The 23,359-nt window shown below is 35.1% G+C and overlaps 1 protein-coding gene across 1 annotated transcript in view; it reads right to left on the bottom strand.

Annotated features, from left to right (window-relative positions):
• LOC150095920 (syntaxin-binding protein 5-like) overlaps positions 1 to 23,359 on the bottom strand; it is a 549,764-nt gene that overhangs the window by 462,670 nt on the left and 63,735 nt on the right. The gene's annotated exons all lie outside the window — the stretch shown is intronic.

The following is a 23,359-nucleotide window of genomic DNA, read 5'->3' as shown; positions in this document are numbered from 1 at the left end:
CTTTCCTCATTTAAAAATAATAAAAAACTTTTTATGTAACTTTCATGTTTCTATTTTGCTTGATGCAACTTCTTTCGTGAAATAAAGACATTACAAACGTACTGTATCTTGTAATAAAGCAGCAGACTCCTCAGATATTTTTAAACAGTATTACTAGGAGTTGGGGAGGACATACGCAATAATAATAGCATCAAAACATACTGTAAAAATACACCTTTTCCGAGAATTTTTAATTGCAGTGTACTCTGGGTGAATTTTAAAAAATCTGTATTAAAATGTATTTTTGACCTTTCATGATGATCAATATGACAAAGGGTACAATAATCTATATTCAAACATTTCGCAGAATTCTCTGAGCAGACAACTATCAAAAAGTTGCAAAAAAGGACCAACAACTAGTTGCTGTAATTTAGGAAGTCTGGAACAGCGGAGAACAGTAAAGTTATTACTGGCTTAGAAATATTTGCCTTTAAGATATGTTCAGAGCAAGATATGTTCTTAGTAAAGTTAAAACCAAGAAAATCTGGATGAGACAAGATAGATCAAATGCAAATATAGATCATGATCGAGGAGAAACACATCAGAGAGGAATGTGAGGAGCAAAATTTTGATAGGATAAATGTAAGTTGGTTCCTGGAATGTCTAACTAGTTTGTATAACATGGATGCTGCTGTAGCAGTTGTCATCTTGAGTCCGTGTTCCGGAAGCAGGGCCAGATTTACGCATAGGTTAGATAAGCTACAGCTTAGGCCTCACATTACCGGGCCTCCTCCTCCTTGGTATAGTTAACTTAAAATTTACTCAGAGGAGTCTCCACAACAACCTTAAATCAGGCCCTAGCTGGAAGGTTACTTTACACATAATAAAGGAGGTGAGGTTTAGGCAACTACATAACTCAGGGATACGACAACCATGTTAGAATTGAAGATCTTCATAAGTTTTAGTGTGCAGGATCCAAATTAAGAGTGATGCTGGTTAGGCGAATTCAGGAATTTGCTCAGGAAGGTGACCTACGATATATCCAGAAGGTTAATCTCGTAATGTGTTTTGTGGGGAATGTTTATATTTGGATCAGTGGTGCGTAGGTTTTTATCAGGAAATTTGTGTACAAAGGAACCTATATCATACTTATTTAGGAAGAGCGAAACCTCTTCCACAAATGTGACTGTTTTCGTTTTTACAACTGAATGTGGATCTGTTGAGCATTCTTCCACAGACGACGAAGGATACATTGACTTACTGCACAAAATTGTTTCAGAATAATCGCCGGAGCTTCAGTGACCTACCGACTCATCAGATACTATGAAATACTGACCTTTGGCCATCACAGAGGAAGTCAACTAAAGAAACTAAGATGCTTACGTACGAGGGTGGTCTTGAAAATTCTCCGTTTCGACCATAGATAGCAACACTATAGGCACGATTTTTTTTTTTTTTTGTAAGTTGGTACATCTGTCATAATCGTCCATGTAAAATTGCAAGTCATTCTAAAACAAACTACATTATTATTATTATTATTATTATTATTATTATTATTATTATTATTATTATTATATTGTTCCGGGCAACTCCAAGGAGTCGACAGACTCATCCAAGGGAGGCCCTAACATCATGTCAAGAACAACTATTCGACATTCACACAGTATCTATCATACCTTGCCTTGAACTCATTCACGGTCGTAGCACCCACAACAGACTCTGGAAGCTTATTCCACTCATTCACTACTCTCCAAGTAAAAAACCTAGCTTTAACACCCTCGTCAACCACTCCCTTGCCCAGCTTCCATTCATGGCCCCTAGTCCTCCCACCACCAGTCATATTTTCAAAAATATCTTCTGGATCAATCTTATAGAAACCCTTCAGTAATTTGAATGTCTCAATCATATCACCCCTCCTTCGCCTATCGACCAATTTCTGCAACAAACAAATCTTCAACCTATTCTCATAAGGTTCATTCCACAGACCTGCTGTCATCTTGGTCACTCGTCTCTGGATCCTCTCCACTTCCTCCCCATCACGAAGAAACCCTGGTGCCCATAACTGGGCACAGTAGTCCAGATGGGGTCTTATCAAGGCTCAATACAGAGGAACAACAACTTGTTTGTCTCTGCATATTAAAGTATTTTTCAGAAGCCAAGTGATTTGGTGAGCTGTTTTAGTCACTTTTGCAATGTGCCCACTAAACTTCAATTCCCTATCCACCAACTTTTCCTAGCCCAGTCCTCCAAACTATCCAAATCATCCTGTAAAATTTTGACATCCTGTGCACTCATAATTGCTCTACCCAACTTTGCATCATCAGCAAACAAGTGACCACTTCCTCTCAAATCCTTTCCTATATCATTGATGAACAAATTGAAAAGCAGTGGTCCAAGAACAGAGCCCTGTGGCACTCCACTAGTCACAAGCCGTCTTTTAGACTCCACTCCTGAATAAACCACTCTCTGGTATCTTTCCTTCAACCACGCTCCTATCCATCTCACCAACCCTATATCTATCCCCATCTGCTCCAGTTTACTGATTAGGGTTCTATGTGGTATCCTATCAAAAGCCTTGGCAAGGTCCAGTAGTATTACTGTAAACCCATTACCCCTATCCAGTTCAGCCGTCACTTTGTTATAAAACGTGAGCAAGTTACTGATGCATGATCTACCCTTCACAAAACCATGTTGTCCCCCATACAATATCCCATTTTCATCTATCCAATCCTGTATTCTTTTCTTGACTAATTTCTCTAAGACCTTGACAATGATTCCTGATATGCTAATCGGTCGGTAATTTACAACAGATTTTCAAGTCTGTATCCCTTGAAATCGATAAAATTGAGTCGTGCGGTTATAAAATTATTTTTAAAAGAAGAGTTTAACGCCAAAAGAAATTCATTCGAAGTTCATAAAAGCTTATGGGCACTCGTCTCCTTTGTTTCCGGCAATTAAGAAATGGACTGCTGAGTTTAAAGTGGCCGCACCAGCCTTGAAGATGATCACGTGAAGAACGTCCAAAATGTGTAACAACACCGAAATCATTGATCAAGTGCACGATATGTTATTGGATGAACGGCGAATCGAAGTGCGTGAAATTGCTGAGACTACCATTTTAAAAGAACGTGTAAGATATATTTTGCATGAAGAATTGTAAATGAAAAAGCTTTGCGAAAGATGGGTGCCGCGCTCACAGCAGATCAAAAATGCACTCGAATGAAAATCTCTGAACAGTACTTGGAGCGTTTTAACAAGAATAAAACAGATTTTGTGCGTCGATTTATTACTATGAATGAGACTTGGATACACTATTACACACCAGAATCCAAACAGTAGTCAAAACAGTGGACAGAAGCCGGTTGTTCAGCGCCAAAGAAGACAAAGTCGGTTCCATTAGCAGAAAAGGTCATGGCATTGGTGTTTTGGGATGTTAAAGGCATTGTGTTTATTAATTATCTTGAAAAGGGTAAAACAATAACCGGGGAATGTTATTCCGATCTTTTCAACAGACTAGACGAAAAAATTCGTGAGTAATGACCTGGTTTGCAGAAGAAAAAATCATCTTTCATCAGGACAATGCACCTGGCCACAAAGGTGTTTTGGCAATGGGAAATTTAAGGGATCTGCACTATGAATTGTTGGAACATCCACCCTATTCTCCAGATTTGGCTCCCTCTGACTTCTGTCTCTTCCCAAAACTAAAACTCTTCCTTGCTGGTCAGCGTTTTTCTTCGAATCAAGAGGGGATTGCAGCTATAGAGGGGTATTTTGCAGATCTTACTGTGAACCACTACAGGGGCATGATAATGGCGCTGGAGCATCGCTGGAATAAATGTATTAGTCTTAAGGGAGATAATGTTGAAATATAAAAATAATTTTTAAATTATAAATTCGTTTTTTCATTGTTAGGCCGAGAACTTTTCAGACCACACTCGTAATACCATGAATAATATTTCATTAATTGAATTTTTGTGGTTGTGTTATTTTGTTTTGTTTTGAAATATCGGGAAACCTGTTATCAGCACCTCATTTTCTAAACTGTAAGATATGTAATTAGGAGCAGAGTTCTTGATAGAGTATACATAAAATTTAGTTTGTGAGGTAAGCTTCAGAGAGAGAGAGAGGTTTGGGCATATGATTTTCCTTACCAATAGCTTCTGTACATAGTGTATGATTTTGTTGTGTCGAAGGAGAAATGATTGTAGTAATCTTACTGCATGGAGAAGTTGGTGGGGTGGCCAATACAGATGACGTGGTGGATTATTAGTTTCATTCCTTAGAGACTTTTTTTATTAAGTCCTAGAATAAAGCAATGCAAACAGAGAGCAAGGTATGGCGAAATGAGATTTCTGCAAGTGGTTTTAGAGAATTGCTAAGGAGCTGATTTTGCCACTCTGAATATTGTTCACTGAAAGAGTCCTTGAGAATGGGAAAGAGAATAAATTGGTGGTAGCAAAATGTAAACATCACATTATAGAGCACTTTGCATTTCTTCACTGGTGGTTAAAATTTTAAAGGTTGGCAACTGCGCATGCACAGAATTGAGTAGAAGGCAGGAAAATCATTTATGGAGGTAAACATGGATTTGTTAAAGGACAGTCTTATTGTAATAACATGCTCAGATTTTATTATAAGTAACAAAAGTGGTTGACGAAATATGCATATAGAGTGGTTTTGTTTTTAGATTTGATAAAAGTATTTGACATATTGTCGCATGGCAAGTTTTACAGATATTTCAGAGATTACAGAGAGATTAAAGAGTTTTACAGTACTCCGTACTGAGAGCCATACTAATTTAATTTCAGATACTCATAATGCAAAACTGAGGGGTTTTATTAGGAATTATACTGATATATTATGACTTTTCTTGAGGATTTGAATAGGCTGAAAAGATGAGTGAATGAGTGAGAACGGTTTAATGTAGCTAAGCTTGAGGTACTAATTTTATTACCTACTGATTATTATTATTATTATTATTATTATTATTATTATTATTATTATTATTATTATTATTTTATGATAATCTCATTCGTGACTGGGTGGTCTGTTTATAGAACATGAGTATCGTGGATGGGCAACTGCAGTATACTGAAGGAAGTAGAGACTGCTAAGAATCTTGGGACGTTAGAGGATAACATAGTTTAAGGACGAAACACTTTAAAGCCACTGAAGACAACCCAGATGATAGCTGAAATAAACAAAGAAAAAAATCTGGTAGTTCTGCTGTATAAGTCTCTGATCTGATCACACCTACACTATTGTGCTAATATCTGGTCACGTGGATTTCGAAGAGGATGAGAAACCTTGCAGGCAGTCAAAATGATATCGGAACTGCGAAGTGTCGGCTATGAGAATAGATTGAGAGCGTATAATTGGCAGAGTTTGACGGATTGAACAAATGATGAGTGAAACGTTATAAGTTGCTGAAAGATAATTGCCAGATAGATGCTGGAGGGATTTTCAAATTGGTAAAACATGGAGGGGAGACAACAGCTAATCCTGTAGGGAGTACAAGGAGATGATTAGAAAATTCAAAGTACTTTTTTTTCCTTTTCTTTTTCTTTTTGCATGGAGAGTGGCAGATACGTACAACGTATTGTTTGAGACATTAGTGAGAGTGCAGTGAATAAGCTTAATGAGAAGTAAACTAAAATGCGGCCTTGAACGGACCTCTCATGATGGATATTCTGGCTCATAGAGATTCTGCTTAAATAGTGATAATTTTTAGTGTGTTAAGTTTTTTTTTTTTTTTTTAATTAAAGATTGTATTGTCTTCCTTTTCCTCTCTTGACTTACTGTATCATGAGAAATAAACAAAAAAAAATTAATTTGGACTTCGCTGTATGGTGTCTCTGTGCCAAACTTTTGTTTACAAAACAAAATTTAAATGGGTACATTGGTTCTTCTTCCAAATAAATAAGTTTGTTATAGGAAAAAATTTAGTTTTGTTTTGTTTTTCAGCGGTTTGCCAACACATCGTTTTGCGTGCCAAAGGTTAGCTATCACTGTCCTAGAAAAAAATATCAACTGATAAATATATGAAACGTTTCATATATCACGGGAACAAAAGAGGCGAAGAGAATGGAGTGGTTTCGAATATCGAGGAATAAATTATTAGTAGTAGTATTTTGGATATTGCTTTTTCAGAAAAGAACAAACCACGTTTTGTTAGAAAAAAAAATTTATTTTCCTACACTTTCGAAGGAGTTTTGAATTTCATCACTTTATTTTGATTTTACAAAATAGCAATAGCAGTTTTATTATCAAAAATGATGTGATCTTTGATTATCTGATAAAACTAGCCGTTCTACAGAGTTATTTTGTTTGTTTTTTTCAAAATTTGCACAGATCCAGCATTCTGAATATTCGTTTACCTTGTGCAAATGTTTCTTCCCCAAAATATACAATAGTGTCAGTTATTATTATTATCCTGTATTCCGAATCAAAAGAATTCGTCTTTTGGTTCAGGAACGGAATAAGTAATCGGGTAAGTTTCAATGGAAATCTCACACTAGTTTTCCACAAGTTTCCAACCTTTAGTGGATGGCATGGATGACATAGGAATACATACACGGAGCCGAGGAGGAACATGTGAAATTTGAGAGTGAGTCTATGAATCATTTTAAGCAAAAGTGTATCAATAAGGATTCGATTCCATACAGTATCTACCCCGTTGATAGAAGAATAAGGGATGCACCAGCAGCCGAATTGTGAAATAACCGTAAATGGACCATGTATCGTGGTCAAGTTACGTAATGTAGTTCTAAGAGCTCGTAAACAGTATAAGTGTCCAAATAAGAAGTTAAGCTGATATCCACCTCATTTATCGTTCTTATAATATTAAACATGAAAGTTGCTAGGAGATTGCAATACCAACGATTTCCAGAGCGTAATGTTCATAATATGCAAACTAGTTTTTATTGATGTACGCCGTCTGCAACTGGATTATCTGGTGTTTTTATCTGAGCATGAAGTTAATCACTGTTAAATATACGCTGGCTCGTAATGTGCATCGAACTATGTTCTCTCTCTCTCTCTTCTCCTTTTCCTTATTGCGTTCTTGCAATAAGGACGGGATCATCCGCATATTTGATATTATTTACGTTTAAGCCATTGACATTGATTCCAGGCTCATCGTCTATTGTGTTCTTCATAACTTCATCTAGATCAGTGTTTCTCAGTGTGGAGCGTACGCCCCACGGGGGGGGGATTTAAATATTTTGGGGGCAATTCGAAAATGATGTTGCATTCATAACCTCATCACTGATATACTCAAAACACTCACCATTGTTGGCGAGGGGGGCATCAAAATCTTTGAGGCGTTGAGATGGAGCATGATCCAAAAAACGTTGGGAAATACTGGTCTAGATATATGTTGAATAGGCATGGGAATAATGGGCATCTTTGCATTACTCCTTTTTGGATCTTTATGGGTTCTGTTGTGAGTGTGTCCTTTTTAATGATCGCATTTGTCTTAGAGTAATATTTTATCAGAAACGGTATTATATATTTATCTATTGCTTTTTATAGTAGAACTTTAAGAAGGATTTCACTATTGATGGCATCGAAAGATTGTTTAGAGTCCACAAAACAACAATATGGTTCTTTATGGTCTTCCCAGCTGAACTCTGCTAGTTGGTGCAATGTGAAAATCTGGTCTATTGTTGAACAGTTTCCTCGGAAACCAGCTTGTTCTATGACTGTCAGTTCTTCATAGGTGTGTTTTAATCTATTTTGTATGATTCTTACGAATATGTTAGAGATGTGGGAGATTGATTGATTGATTGAGTAAATTGATTGGTCTTTAATTTATGCAGTCTCTTTTGTCTCCTTTCTTTTATATTGGAATGATCTTTCCAGTCATCTGGGATCTCTCCTTGTTTGCAGTATTTTATTGAATAGGCCTGTTAAATATTCTATTGATGTGCTGTCTCCATATGACTACCATTCAGTAGGGATAGTATCAATGCCTAATGCTTTATTGTTTTTCATCTGTTTTATTGCATATCTTTCTTCTTGTAAAATTTTTGGGTGGTCGTTATTTTCTTCTATTGTTGGCATTGGAGTTTTGTTTCCTTGGTGAAAGATAGTCTTAAAATGGTTTGACCAGATGTTTCTTATATCTTCAATATTTCCGGTTTCAGTCATCTTGTTGTTTATTATTGTTACTGCTTTTGCTGAGATTTCCTTTTTTGTAATTTCTCTTATAGTGTCATGGATGACTTTTAAGTTGTTTTGTTGGTATGCTTCTTGGCATTTCTTAGCTTTTTCTTGTAACCATTTTTCTTTGGCTTTTTTTTGTGGAGGTTATCAATTTTATTTTTTATTGCCCTGTATTTTTCTCTATTCTCTTCGTTGTTTTGTTGGTTAACAAGTAGCTTGACTTCTCTTTTTTTCTTCTATTGTAGCTAAGATTTCTTGGATTATCCACTGTTTGTTTATTTTGGGTTTGGTACCTAGAGTGTCTTTTACAATCGATAACATCGTTTCTTTTCCTTCTTCCCAGTATTTTCCGCTGTTCTGGAAGATGGAGGGTTTTAAGTTCAAGCACAACTGTTCTAAAAATCGACTTCTGCTTGAGCTATCTTTTAGTTTTGATAGGTTGATGTTTTCTTCTTTTTTGATATTGTTTTTCCTGCTGAATTTTATCTTCACTTTGGCGGTTAATATTTCGTGGTCAGTGTCGAAATCAAAGCTTCTTAATGTTCGCACATTATTTACTGATCTTTTCCATTGTTTGTTTATGATGATATAGTCTATGCAGTTCTTTATATTACTATCTGGAGATGTCCATGTATATTTATTATTAGGGCGTTGATAGAACAATGTATTTAAAGTATTAGATCGTTTGCTTTACAGAAGTGGAGTAATTGTTCTCCTCTGTCGTTAAGCTCTCCGTATCCAAATTTCCCCATCACATATTTTTTGTCAGTGGTGAACTGTCCTACTTTAGCGTTAAAATCTCCCATCACTATCATGAGTTCTCTATTTTTGGAAATATCTATTTCCTGTTGTAGTTCTTCATAGAAATTTTATATTTCTTCCTCTGAATGGTTACTGTGTGGTGCATATATTTGGATTATTTTAATTGTTTGACCTTTTTCTTTTGCTTGAAGTTTGGCTGTGATTATTCTAGGAGACATTGGTTTTATTTCAATTACTGAGTGTGTAAGTTTCTTCTCGATTAGTAATGCAACTCCTTCTCTGTGTATGTTATCTTTTCTTCCTGAGAAGTATAGTCTTCTTTCTGGTAAATCCATGAATCCATCTCCGCACCAATGTTTCTCTTATAAATCTGCAATACTCCATTTCAGTCTTTAAATTTTCCTGGACTAATTGCAATTTTCCAGGTCGGTATAATGATCTTATGTTGAGGACGGCTATGTGTTTCATGTCCTTTGCTGACCACATTGCTGGTTTCTCCCCTACTCTATGTGGTCTTCGAGTAGGGGCGTAGGCTGTCCCGTACTCAGTAGCACTATCTCGGTTTGTAGACTTTCTCCTGCTCATAGAGGTTACTGGCATAATAATGTAGCCAGCTTGCCATGGCTCTGCTACATGGTCCTTTTGGTCTCCTTTGGTCCACGGCTCTTTATTCTTTATTCAGAGCAACCCATTTGGGTTTCCCTCATCAGCCACCCGGGAGATACGCCTGGTAGGAGTGTGGTATCCCCCAAGTCGAACTACAGTATACAGTGAAGAATATTACGATATCTGCGTCTTGGTGAGTCCCGTAAATAACTTAACACCTGTATCATTTACAGGAAGCCAACCAGGAAGGAGATTATGAGCTCGCGTTAAACGTTTTACTGACGAAATGGCATTTACTCTTTGGAGTGAATAATACTTGTATTAATGGATCAGTGAAGATCCTCATGAAACAGATGAGATGCTAACTGTTAGAATGATATGGATTTGTTGGGATCCAAATAATCGGACCATATGCGCTCAACGATCATCTTATTGGCCAAGCAAACTCCTGCTTGGCCAATAAGACATGGATTCAGATTAGACGTTTGATTGATTGAGGAGATCTCTATCCTTAAAATAGACCTCTGACTTCATTCTTTAGCCTGTTCAGCCTGCACTCACATGAAAGCATTTGCGTATGCGTTCATTTTGGACAATGAACGCTAGAATGGAAATAACTCCATAACAACACAGTCAAAAACGTAAGCATTATTACGGCCAGATAGAAAGAGGACATTTTAAGGAACTATTAAAAGATTTCTAGATTCAGAAGACCTGCTTTCAAACCTTCAGAAGAAATGTTAAATGCGGCATTTTAGTTTTCTTTCTTAGAACTCTTACATCTCCGTATAGGGTTAAAAATTAGGATCGGAACCCATATCGATGGGGTGTGTTTTTTTTTTGTTTTGTTTATTTTTAATTAAAATCACACAAAGAATCGTCCCTCTGATGTTTGACGGGTCTTAATCTAGAAATAAGTTTCAAAACTATAATAAAACCTGTATTAGAGTGCATACCAATATATATCTGAATAAATAAAAAAAGGGTTTCATAAAAACATTTGTGTGAATCAAGAAGAACATTTGTTTTGTGCCTTCGGTTCTTGATTAAATCTTATTCAATCTTTAGAATCTGTCACACATGATTAAATTTTCTAAACTAGAAAAGTTGACTAAATTACTGGTCCTCCAGAAACTGATAAGTGAACAAGTATTTCATTCTTTGGAATAACAGTAAAGTCAAATAAGTCCTAAGACTAATATATGCCATGTTTATTGAGCATGCACTCTGGGTTTACTAGATTTACAGGAGAAAAAAAAAACGAATGAAGGAACCATGTCACCTATGCATAAAACAACCGCCAGCCCAGATGGTTAGCTTTGATTTTCGTTCTAGTGCTGTATACTAAGTAGGAAAATATCACAGAGTGACAATTGGTTTTTAATTTTCATTAAAAGAAAAAAAGAGATCAACTTTCATTTGCCTACATGTCATCCACACTTATCTTGCCAATAAAAAGAATACAAAAACAGTTAAATAAGAAAATAAAACGAGTAATAATAAATATTATAACGGAATAAGAAAAGCGAAAATTAGCAATAATACTAGATGTTTACTAAGCAAGAGAGGGACATGTAAGAAATTAAAAATTTCATAAGCTTATCCAATATAATAAGAATTGACAGGTCGGGGATCATCCGTTATAAGCACTTTTTGATTCTCCGTTAAGGGAAACAAAAATTACGCAAAATAATTTCCCACTGCTGAAAGTGATAACAGAACATTAATTCTAGAATCAGGATGAACAAATAAGAGAGTAAAACTGAATGAATAGCCGAGAATAAACATGCTCCTTCGGTTTTATTCTTCTTGATTGAATTTTCTACCAATAATGTTCAATAAATTGTAATTTATTTTGAATTGTAATGACTTTACTGTGAATTGTCTACAGTCTTCAGGCCATAGGTTCAAATTTAGATGTTACATGAATATATTTAGGTGATAAATGATTTTGTCAGCGTCTGGTAAACTAATATCTGTCTTATTGAGAAGCCTTAAGAAGATGAAAGAGCACCCTGTTTGGTATCTTTAGAACAAAGTTTCTGATTTTTTTTTTTAAATTTCAATCCCAATCACAGTGCTATAGATAGAACTTTTCATCGATGTAATTGACAAAGAAAACAAAATACATTCTATCCCTCTCCCCAAAAAATAAACATCTAAATATCTATATTAATAACTTCTGGCAAGTAAACGATCAAAGTAAAATTCACAAGTTCACCTATTTTTTTATACAGTTCAATTATAAATATACCTTTAGAAGAGGACTGTCCAACATTCTTGAAACATAATAATTCTCCCCTTTGAATCATAATGTATATAAATTAAAACGCACATAAACGTGATTAACAGATTCAAAGTATATTATACAGTCGTAAACGAGAAAAAAGACAAAGGAAAAAGGAAATGTTTCAGGCGCCGTACACAGTTATTGTTGTAAATTAGGAACTATCTGTAAAAATATGAATAAGTCAAATTCACAAATTTAAATAAAAATTAAAAATATTACTATGGTGATTGTGATGATTACTCTGTCAATAATGGCGGCCTGGTTGGCCGATGTTTGCTGGCATGGATGTTTGTCAAAGCCTCCTTTGGATGAGGTTGTATAGTATAGCTCATTGAGTTTATAAAGCTTCTCTCTCTCTCTCTCTCTCTCTCTCTTGTTTTTAATTATTTGAGACTAGGAGACTGATTCTATGCAGATTTCAAGTTTTTGAGAGGAAAACAGAGCACCCGATAAAAATATAAATACTATATACTGGCTGACGCCACGCGTAAATCTTCCTCCGAAATTCTAGCTGAAAGACCTGAGTCCTGTCTATAACGCAAGGAACCTTCACCAGGGCTTTTCAATTAAATGTAAGTCAGCCGTCTCTGACAGGAGTGCAAGATCTTTATTCCCGGAAAACCGGATTTTTTATCTCGCAAAACAAGAAAACCAGCATTGTGAACGCTCATAGTTACGGACATAAAATATTTACAATTTTGCTTCCCAATCCCCTAGTTTGGAGCCTCAAGCCGTTTAAGCACGGACGAGAATTAGATGGAAACTCGGAATCTTGAAACGATGTCAAGATCTTGAAGAAGCAACGAACTACCATAAAACAAAACAGATATTTCACTTTAACACGGTTAGCTGTATGAGATCTGCCAAGTGTCTTTTGCGGTTGCAACAAGAAGCTATCTTTTAAAAGGTCTAAGGTTACTACTACCACACAGCACTCTATCGAATTCCTTTTACGTTCTAAGCAGCCAAGAAAAAAAAATTTAAGACAAAACAGTCACACTAAAATGCCATAAAAAATATTTTATAGAGGTACTCGGTGTAAATAGATCAGTGATGTGGTTATAGCGACTAAGCACTGTGTGTTTACTAATGCAAAACAACACACGGTTAACTTATTAAGTTCACACACGTTTTTAGTATGCAGTCGTTCTAAATATTCCTCGAGAGAAGGTTGTTATTCTTCTTATTTGAATTATAGTACACAAAAGTATCATCATGTGTATAAGACTACTTTGAAAGAGCTTGTACCCACAAAGGGTTTCGTGCTTGATGAGGTAATGCATTTAAGCAGAATAGGATATGAAGCTTCATATTTTTAATCATGTTAAAGCAAACTAGAAGTATACGATGAATGAAATTTTCATTCCACGTCATATAAAGAGGACAACTTTCAGGGGCGAATTCTCCATGCTTGCTATGCTTGCTGCGCAAGCTCATTAATTGCTACGGACATAAAATATTTATAATAAGATAATAAGAAACAAGTAATATTTATTTGTTAATAAATGCGTGCATTTATTTAGGCTTTTATTTTTGTAGACAGAAGACGTCTTAAGCTTGCGCGGCAATAATTGAGCTTTGCGTTGTGTATCGAAGGCCGATGCTTGCTCGTCTAGTCAAAGCTACCTTGGCTTGCTCGGTTGTAGGAGCGTCCAGGTCCTCGCAGCAGCATTGTGTTTTCATGCGCGCGCATAGCCATTGCACGTCGTTTCACTCTATTGCTTAAACACAGGCCATACGCAGTCAACGTAGCTCTAGCCAGTGAGCTTCAGCCAGCCTTTACAAGTGTGCGTGTTCCTTGGGAAAAGTAAGTTACAACCAACTTTTTATGACGATGTTATTGACCAGTTCAAAGAAGAACCGTAGGGTAGAATTTGTATTCAAGTAGCTAAATAGAAAAAGATAGAATATCATTTGTAAAATAAATGTTGTATTTGTATGATTAAATGTACATAAATTTCTAAATATATAGTTTTAAATGGTCAGTAATTCATTATTCCGCTAATCAGACATTAATCACACCTCTCGCTCCCTGAATGATAATAAGAGCAAGCGTGAATTTCAAGACTAGCATTCGCCCCTGTTAACTTTCCTAAAAGATGCCTGGGTTATCGTAAAGCTATCCGATTATCGGACAAGAGTATTTTGGTTTTAGTTATAATTTTATTAAACTCAAAGGATTACCACAAATTAGATGATAAGAAGTACAAGAAACTAAAAACTAAATAACTCCTTATAAAGAGTATGCTGTGGAGTTGGTTCGGTCCGGTTTGATTCTTGCAAAACGTGCGTTAAACTCGGTATACCATTGTTATAAGTAAGAACTGACATAATCAGAAGGCACGTCGGTTGGTTAGGAAAAATGGTGGATTTCAGGTCTTATCTATGGAGGCAAGGAAGTGGGGGGGGGGTGTTCTTGGTCTTTATCAAGTAACGTTAAGCTAGCCTATCTTAGATGCAGATGCCAGATATTTTCTTACATAATCTTATTCCTGTTCCCCTGCAAAGTCGGAAATGCCTTGCAAAGAAGGATAAAAATCTTTTGAAAAAAATATTGGAAAACGGATGCACACTTTAAGTGTGCATCCTTCTTCCAATCAGAAAACACTCAAAATATTAATAAAAACTGTGAAGTATCGCGAAAATGCACTATGGAAGAAAAAAGTTGAATCTGCATTGCCAAACTAATTTCGCGATGGTATGGGACTTGAACCATGAGAATCGACTGATATCCGTTAGTAATAATAAAAGACAATTGCTGAGTAGACTCCATACAAGCATCCAATATTTGATTGAACTGATACGTCTAGCACTGTTAAATCTTACATTAAATTTAGCTTTATCTTTAAATATTTCAAGTTTTAAATGCATTCCAATATATGCTTAATAATTCCGAATAATATTTAAGGACTCGCTGATTTGGTATAAGCTAAGAATGCATGACAATTAACTCAATAATGTAGAGGTCTCTGATAGTAAAAGAATAAATCACTACCCACAAAGGGAAACCTTTGGTACAGCTACGTTTTTTTCTTTCTTTAATACGGAATTGGAGAAATTTCAGTTTACTCCAATGACCTCCTCTATATATGTGAATTGCTGGGACTGCTCTACCATCCGTGTCACCTCTAATTGAAGCCAGAGGCGAATACATGCCTCTATGCCGTGACCTACATGCTAAGATTAAAAGCTCTAGAGATCGATTGGAAGTCACTGAGAAAGAATTTACTTGCCCAATCAGCAATTAAATGCACGGCATACTAACAGAAAGAGAAAGAAAAATTCTTGGCAATCTCAAAGCTTTACGATCTGTGCCAACTCTTACAAGGAAGAAAAATAATTTAGCAGTACCAAGATTGCCTTCGGGGAATATAAATGGGCGAACTTCAAGTTTTTCTTTCCCATATAGTGAATAAATCGCTTATTGGAAACTACTGATAGAACCGTTAAATATGCAAAGGACACAGGTGCTAAAAAAAGATTCCACTAAGAATGAATTCCTCAGTAAAATTTTACTTATTTCTTTTAATTTGATTTATTATTTTATTTTATTATTTATTTCTCAGTTCTCTCGAAGTTTTAAAACTCAAGTGACAATACCATTTTACAGTTTAGATAACCATGTCGAGTTACATGAATGCTATGAAACAGAGAAAACCGTGAAACAGAGTCAACAACTGACAGTTAATAATAACAATACTAAAAAAAAAAAAAAACACCTTAGGTATTAATGTACAATAAGGCGCATTACATTAAAATGTGTATATCCCCACTGTGGTCAAAGTATATGCGTAAGACAAAATTTTACCATTCCAAATCTAGTCTCACTCATAGCTGCTCATCTACTTCGTTTTCTGATATCAATGTTTTAATGTGTTTAGTATGCAAATCATATCACTGTAACATTACTGCTTAGGTTTTTTAATGTGTATAAATACTCTAGAAGATAGAAAATTAATATTTATTTCAAAAAATACTAAAATTGTTATTATAAACTCAAGGATCCAACTCCAGTACCAAACCTGACACACTTCTTATTACAATGATTTAAGTAGCAAGAATATTCATACAACACACGCAGGCAATAGCTAGAAATAGGTAGTAGATTGCCTCCCTGAGAAAAAAGCTATGTTCGAGTGCTTGCAATCATTAATGGGGATCGTTCCCTGTGATATGCAATGGGAGATGGTGGTGATAGACTATCTTGAAAACATCTGAACTACTAGGAAGGTCACGTTCAACAGTGCTTCGACCCATGAAAAACAGTGATTATGCAGAGATGATTGATCAATGTGAGAAGTAAACGAAAGATCAACAAGATTGTCATAGTGTGGACAGTGAAGACCAGAAAAAGCAGATGGTGGAGTGATGAATCGCAGTTATTGTTATTTCATAAGGATGTATGTTGTTACCATCTTATCATGTTATTTTATGGTGATTACTGCAAGCCATGGATCCACAACAATACAAACTGGTGATGACTAAGTGATGTAATGGGACGTGTTTTCATAGCACTCTGCAGGCTCATTAATACCAGCAGAATAATGACTGTATAGTACACCCATTCGTGTTAGCCATTTCCAATACACATCATAGTCCCTGTCAGTAGAATTACATACCATAGCAACAGGAATACTATATTCAGTTCATCTCGACGATCCCCCCCCCCACCCCGAATCGCTGGACTTGAATTATCCGGCATATTTAGTGGAAAAATATGGTGGCGATGACTCACTTAAAGCAAATGTATTGGAAAAAGACGAATTCAACATATCGGAGTCATTCTGGAGAATCACAGGGATTCAAGGGTATATCTATAATAAACTGGCCAATCGTGTGTGTGTGTGTGTGTGTGTGTGTGTGTGTGTGTGTGTGTGTGTGTGTGTGTGTGTGTGTGTGTGTGTGTGTGTGTGTGTGTGTGTGTGTGTGTGTGTGTGTGTGTGTGTGTGTGTGTGTGTGTGTGAAAGAGATGGGCATTGCACCTAGATTCTAATTTCTACTTCTCTTATAATGAGTTCATTTGTTGAAAGCCATTCATGGTGTAAATTTGAATCCAGCAGAAAATATTCGAAAGTATTAACTAGCATCTTGCCACTAAACTATTTCTCTTTTCGTTTTGCACGATGTTATAACCTTACTACTGACAGCAGAAAGACTCCATTCTGTCATCTACCAAGTGATATACACGTGCTGATCATATGTTATTATGGAAACCTGAACGCAATGCTTCGCATTCGTCTCGGTTAAACACACAGATCTGGTATACAATCAGATATACAAGAACAAAAAATAAAACCAAATAAAGAATAAATATGAACGAAACAAAAAAAAAAGTTGTGTCAACAATATCATGGTTTTGATTTCAAATTCGACAGCTGTCATTTCGCAGTGACACTTCAAGTCTCTGCAGTGGTTAACATGGAATCCTTTTGTTACAAAATAACATACATTTAGATACTGTAATATTTGTGTGTTATGTTCCATCGAGTCGTTTCCGACTCCTGGCGACTCCACGAACATACACTCTCCATTCAGATCTGTCCCTGAACTATGTCTTTCAGAACCTCCAAGCGCACTCCAGTTGCTTCTTTAACTCCATCCACTTCTCCTGCTTCCATCAACTTTAGCAAGCATCATCTTCTCCAGACTGTCATTTTCTCGCATAATATGTCCGAAGTATGACAATTTTTGCTTCATGATTATAGCTTCGAGAGAGCAATCTGGCTTTATTCTCTCTATCACTGATTTATTGATTTGCTTTGCAGTCCATGGTATTCTTAGCAAACCCATACTTCAGATGCATCTATCTTCCTTCTTTCACTCTTTCTCAGGGTCCAACTTTCACATCCATACAGTACCAAAGGGAATACCATTGCTTTCACGATTCAGATTTTTGTTACGAGGCTAATATCTTTATCTTTAAAGATCTTGCTTAAATTTGTCAATGCTTTCTTTCCGAGTAATAATCTTCTTCTAACTTCTTCGGTACAATAAACATCTTTATCAATTCGGGATCCTAGGAGCACAAAATTGTTAACTGCTTCCATTTTCTCCCCATCTACTTCAAAATCATTAAGTTCACATGTTGCCATAACTTTTGTTTTTTTGAGGTTAAGTTTCAGACCATATTTAGCACTTTCTTCTTTACCTTTCATAATAAGTTCCTCCAAATCTTCTTTGCATTATGCTAGCAATGTGGTATCATATGCATACCTAAAATTATTAATATTTTTCCACCTATTTTAATTTCAACTGAAGACTCCTCCAGCCCTGCCATTCTTAAATGTATTCGCTGTACAAGTTAAACAGGCACGGAGATAAAATACATCCTTGTCGCATCCCTTTACCTGTTGTGAAATACTCAGTTTCTCCAAGATCTGTTCGGACAGTAGCTTCTTGTTCATAATAAAGATTCCTCAGAAAGAAAATGAAATGCTCTGGGACGCCCATTGTTCTTAACACATTCCACAGTTTCACATGATCTACAGAGTCAAAAGCCTTGCTATAGTCAAGGAAACAAAGGCAGACATTCTTGTGATATTCCTGTACTCTTTCTATTATCCATCTCACATTGGCGATTTGATCTCTTGTTCCTCTGCCTTTTCGAAATCCTACCTGTTCATCTGGCATTTCCCTCTTCATTAATGGTTCCAGTCTTTTCTGAATGATCTTACGTAAGACTTTACTTGCATGAGAAATCTGCTATAGTTCTGTAATTTTCGCACTCTATTGCATCGCCTTTCTTCAATAAAGGTATATAAACTGATTTTTTCCATTCCATAGGCCATGTAGTTGTGATCCAATTCGCTGACATAGAGCTGATAAAATTTTAACTGCCTTTTCTCCCAGGGCTTTGAGCAGCTCAATGGGTATTTCATTTCCTCCTGGTGCTTTCTTACTGGATAGTTGCTGGGGTCCTGGGGTAATTTTGGAGTCCTTTCTGTAAAGGGCTTCTCTTTCCATCTTTCTTTGATGTCTGCAGCTTCTGTAAGGTATCCTTTATGTTTACTTTTTAATATTGTCACCTTGCCACTAAACTTCCCTGTTAGTTCTCTGATCTTTTTGAAAAGATATTTACTGCAATATTTACTTACCAACAAAACAATTTTAGCGTAAAAGAAATTTCATTAACTCTTTTATATTTTCATCGACAAACAGAAAACATTTCAAACATTGTGATGTTGGGTTTGTTAAGATATTCACAATCAATCTAAACTACCTACATAAATTTTACGCAGGTTAACAATCACATACTCTTTCAACTTTATTCCGTTATATTTTAAGCTTGGGTAATAATAGATTCGCTACAAGTGTCCATAATAATGAAGGCTTAAGCTATTTTGTACCGGCATATTTTATGTTCGAGTTGAGGATACTTAAAGTTCGTAAAGCGATATCATGTTTTTCATCTGTTCCTTACGGAGAAGGTTACAAGACACATTTATTAAAGTAATTTATTCCTATCGTATCAACCTACCATCCGAAGTCTCCTACTGCATATTTTCATTAAATAACGCTTGGTATTCTGTTACCTCTCAGGTAGCTGGTTGTGAATTCAAAAACAGGTAATCTGGTTTGTTCTAATTCGCTGGAATTACTAATAATTTGAATTAATAAATTGAATATGTAAATCCATTAGTGTAATTAACGTGATGAAATGTACGTAGCATACAGATTACCCACAAAAACAAGTAAAAAATGGAAAGGGCTTCGCTTATAAATTAATTGAAAAGATAAAATTAATTCACGGTTTTCACTTTCACTAACTCAAGGAGCAAATTGAAATAAAAGAAATTACAGTGCTAATTCGATTAACCTTTTATTACCATTATTATAATTATTTGCACTTCCATGACGTCCCAGAACTCATCGCGTGAGCTTACCACTCTGCACTTCACTAACATGCAAGTAAAAATCCATGTTTTATACGGTGACATCGCTTCGAAGAATGCAAATATTGGATTACATATGTAGTAGAATGAAAAACTTGACTATCTAAAATCAATTCATTTTTATTTCTAAAATAGTTTTGATATTGATCATTTTGTCAAGGAAAATATATAGATTACTGAAAGTTTATACTAGTAAACCAGCTATCAATGATGAAACATAATTTTTGCAGATCTGGACTCTTGCTTAAATAGTGTAAGCATTATTTCAACATTTTAGTAACAAAACTGCAATCTTAAAAACTCCCTCCTTAATTAAACACATTAAATACTTCTTAATTAAAGATTATATAAAATGCTGGCATAAAAATTATATGCATTGATTGCGGATAAAAATTAAGGCAGATAAAATGCATTGATTAAAAGTATATACAGTAATGGTAGAAAACTCAAGACAATATTACTAATATGTAGCAGAGAATCGTGTGTAAAAGTACTCACTGTAGGTTTAGTGAGTACTCATTGTACTCACTTTTGTACACAAAGTACTCATACTTGAGTACTTTTGGAACGTTTTCGACTTTTGGCAATCCTGAGAACATAGACTCTTCATCTCACTTTGCCTCTGTTCTCTTATTTCAGCAGTTGAAATTTTATATCTGTATACTGCTTCATGTTGTACATCCAACTCTTTCTCTGTCTTTTTCCCCTTCTCATGCCCTCAAGTTTCCCCGGTATAGTTGATTTTTCCTATGATTCATCTGCTAGCATAATATGTCCTAAGTATTCTGTTTAGCAATGAATACTTCCAAAACAATTTTGTCTTTATATTGTCTCTGAAACTTTATTTTCATTCTTGGAGTTCACAGTTTCCACGTTAATAATTCAAATGAATCAGTTCGCTTTCTGTCTCTGTTCTTAATGATCTAACTAACTTCCACATTCATACATCACCATTGGAGAGACCATTGCTTTAACTTAACTTTGAAGTAGCATTAAAATATCAAAGTAGATGCCCTGATATTATATATTTCATCTGTGATGGTGGAAGTATGAGATCTTGATATTTATGTTACTGCGATTTGTTGAGATTCTTGTTCTACAACACCATATAGCGGCATTTGGTAAATATATATCTGCTTAATATATTTGAAATTCGAAAATGTAATACGAATTATGATTATTTAAATTAAATATATAATGGCATTTTAAACTGAAAAGGTATTTTAATAGAACTTTCTGACTAATAATAAATAGGTTGAAGAAGCAAGGTTGCCTAAACATTCTAGAATCCTTTAAACTTTCACAATTTGTCATTTCTTGTTCCATACAAAAATAAATAATATAATCTACAGTGCAAATAACAGAGATAAAAATTAAGACTAGACGATTAGAATGATAGAACATTAGAAGTTGTATTCTGAGTAGAAGCCATATGGTAATAAGCGTTTGAATAGTCTAAATGATTTTATCCTATCGCATTTTTGTTTTGCGATTTTTTAAAAAATTTCTCTACTTGAAACAATCACATCGGGCCAAACTTTGAAAACTGAGTATCTGGACAAGTTTTTTCAATCGAAATTAAAACTGTAAAAAGACAAAATTAAAAAACGGAAGTCCTTGATTATGCTTGGAAACGAAAAGACGAAGACGCCAAGTTCGAGATAAGTAAATACAGTATAATCAGTTCATTACCTTAACTAAGTTTATCGAACCAAGAACATAATTTAATAAAGTTTGAGAAAACATCACAGTCAATAGTGTATGTTTTAGTGTGTTGTCGCTTTGTCGGAATATATAATGATTAATTAAAAATCTAAAAATATAGTGATTAAGGATAAAGGTAGTGAGGACATGGTCTCGCTACTTTCTTTTTCTTGTACTTTATTTATTTTCATACTGAGTTTCTTCAATGTAATCACAGCCATCTCGATAATAGGCTATTACCAGTGATAATCAGGCAGTCCCATCTGCAGAGCAATTTCTAAATAATCACAAGGAAGCTTATCCAGGCTAGGGGAAAGTTCATTTAATTTTAATAGCTTGAAATCACTAAAATCTCTTTACAGGTAGATTTTCCTCATTGTCATCCAGTACAGCGTGAGGAACGTTCAACCAATGCTTCTATTTCTAATATAGGAAATTATACTTAGGGAACTTACTGAACTTCTGTTATGGACACGCACTTAACACCATGTTTCAGCATAATGATGAATAAATTTACATCAAAAGAAGATACAAAAAATAAGAAGTCTCATCGACTATGTTATTGTTTATAGTAATATCTTCACGCTATTTCAGGACAAAAACGTATAGAGGGAATTTGAATATGAAGTGATTACCATTTAGTTTTGAACAGGATAAAATGAATATCGTATTCAAAATAAAAATATTTATGATCGTATTAAAATTGTGTTAGAATCGATGTCGAGCAGCTCTCATGGGTGAACAGTACATGAAATCTATAAATATTATTTTTAAAAAAATTAGAGTTTGAAGAACGAAACTTTGGAGTGATAAAGTCTGAAGAAAAATAGTGATTGACTCAGCATCCAGGTATGTGGTAAAGTTGTTTACAAGGATCGAAAAATCCTAACTTAACGGTGACTCAAGAATTTAAAGAGGAAATCTTGGGAAGAAAAAAATAAAGAAAAAAGCATATCGAAACTTCCTAACAAGTAAGTCAGTGGAGGCCAGAGAATACCGAGGTAAATGTAAGAAAGCGAAGCAGTGTGAAAAAGTATCCAATCATGGGAAGACATTAGAAAGAATATAGAAGAAAAAATATCACAAAAGTAGCAAAACGTTCTGTCGGAAAAAAACTTAGAAATGGAGGAAAATGTAGTGTAAAAAGGAATCAGATGTGATGAAGGTGATATAAAAATTGAAGACAAAGATACTCTGTATGTCTGGAATAATTACTCTGAATGATGTAATGAAACGAAAGAAGTGATAGAAGAGTGGTAGAATACATTCAAGAGGAATGCAATCAGAAGTTCATATCCATACTTCAGGCAGAAGAAGCCATTATACACTGAAAACATTTTTAGAAGATAATATTTGACCAGAAATACTCAAGCATGGAGGTATAAAAGTTATACAGTGGCTGCACTGCATAATTAAGAAGAAATACTCAAGCATGGAGGTATAAAAGTTATACAGTGGCTGCACTGCATAATTAAGAAGAAATAATCAGTAGGTCGAATTCTGGATCATTGGATACTGTCCTAGTATCCATCTATAAAAAAGAAAATAAAACCGAATGTGATAATTACAGATGAATTTCCCTAGTGAGTGCTCCTGATAATATTTTTTGTAAGAATACTTGAGAAGTGGATAAGAAAAACTGTGGGGGAAGAAAATTTGAACAAGAACAGGTTGTGTTCAAGGAAATAGGGATTGTTAGAATCCAAATCTCACTTTAAGGGAGATTTTTCAGAAATCATAAGAATATCACAAAGACTGTACTTTGCTTTAGTAGATCAGGAAAAAGCATATCACGCGATATCAAGGAAAAGCTTTTCGACGAAACGCCTCAGTTATATGGGATAAATTGCACATTAGACGATCACAGTACATTTTCAATTTGTAATTCAGCACTAGGAATTGAAAGAGGTGTGGGAAGATGGTTTAATGTAAAATTACGTGTAAGACAAGGATGCACACT

The sequence above is a fragment of the Typopeltis vanoorti genome, chromosome 19, assembly GCF_054136105.1.
Source record: "Typopeltis vanoorti isolate ZY-2024b chromosome 19, IOZ_Tvanoo_1.0, whole genome shotgun sequence".
NCBI lineage: Eukaryota > Metazoa > Arthropoda > Arachnida > Uropygi > Thelyphonidae > Typopeltis > Typopeltis vanoorti.
The sequence above is the reverse complement of the archived record's forward strand: the minus strand, read 5'-3'. Positions and strand labels throughout refer to the sequence as shown.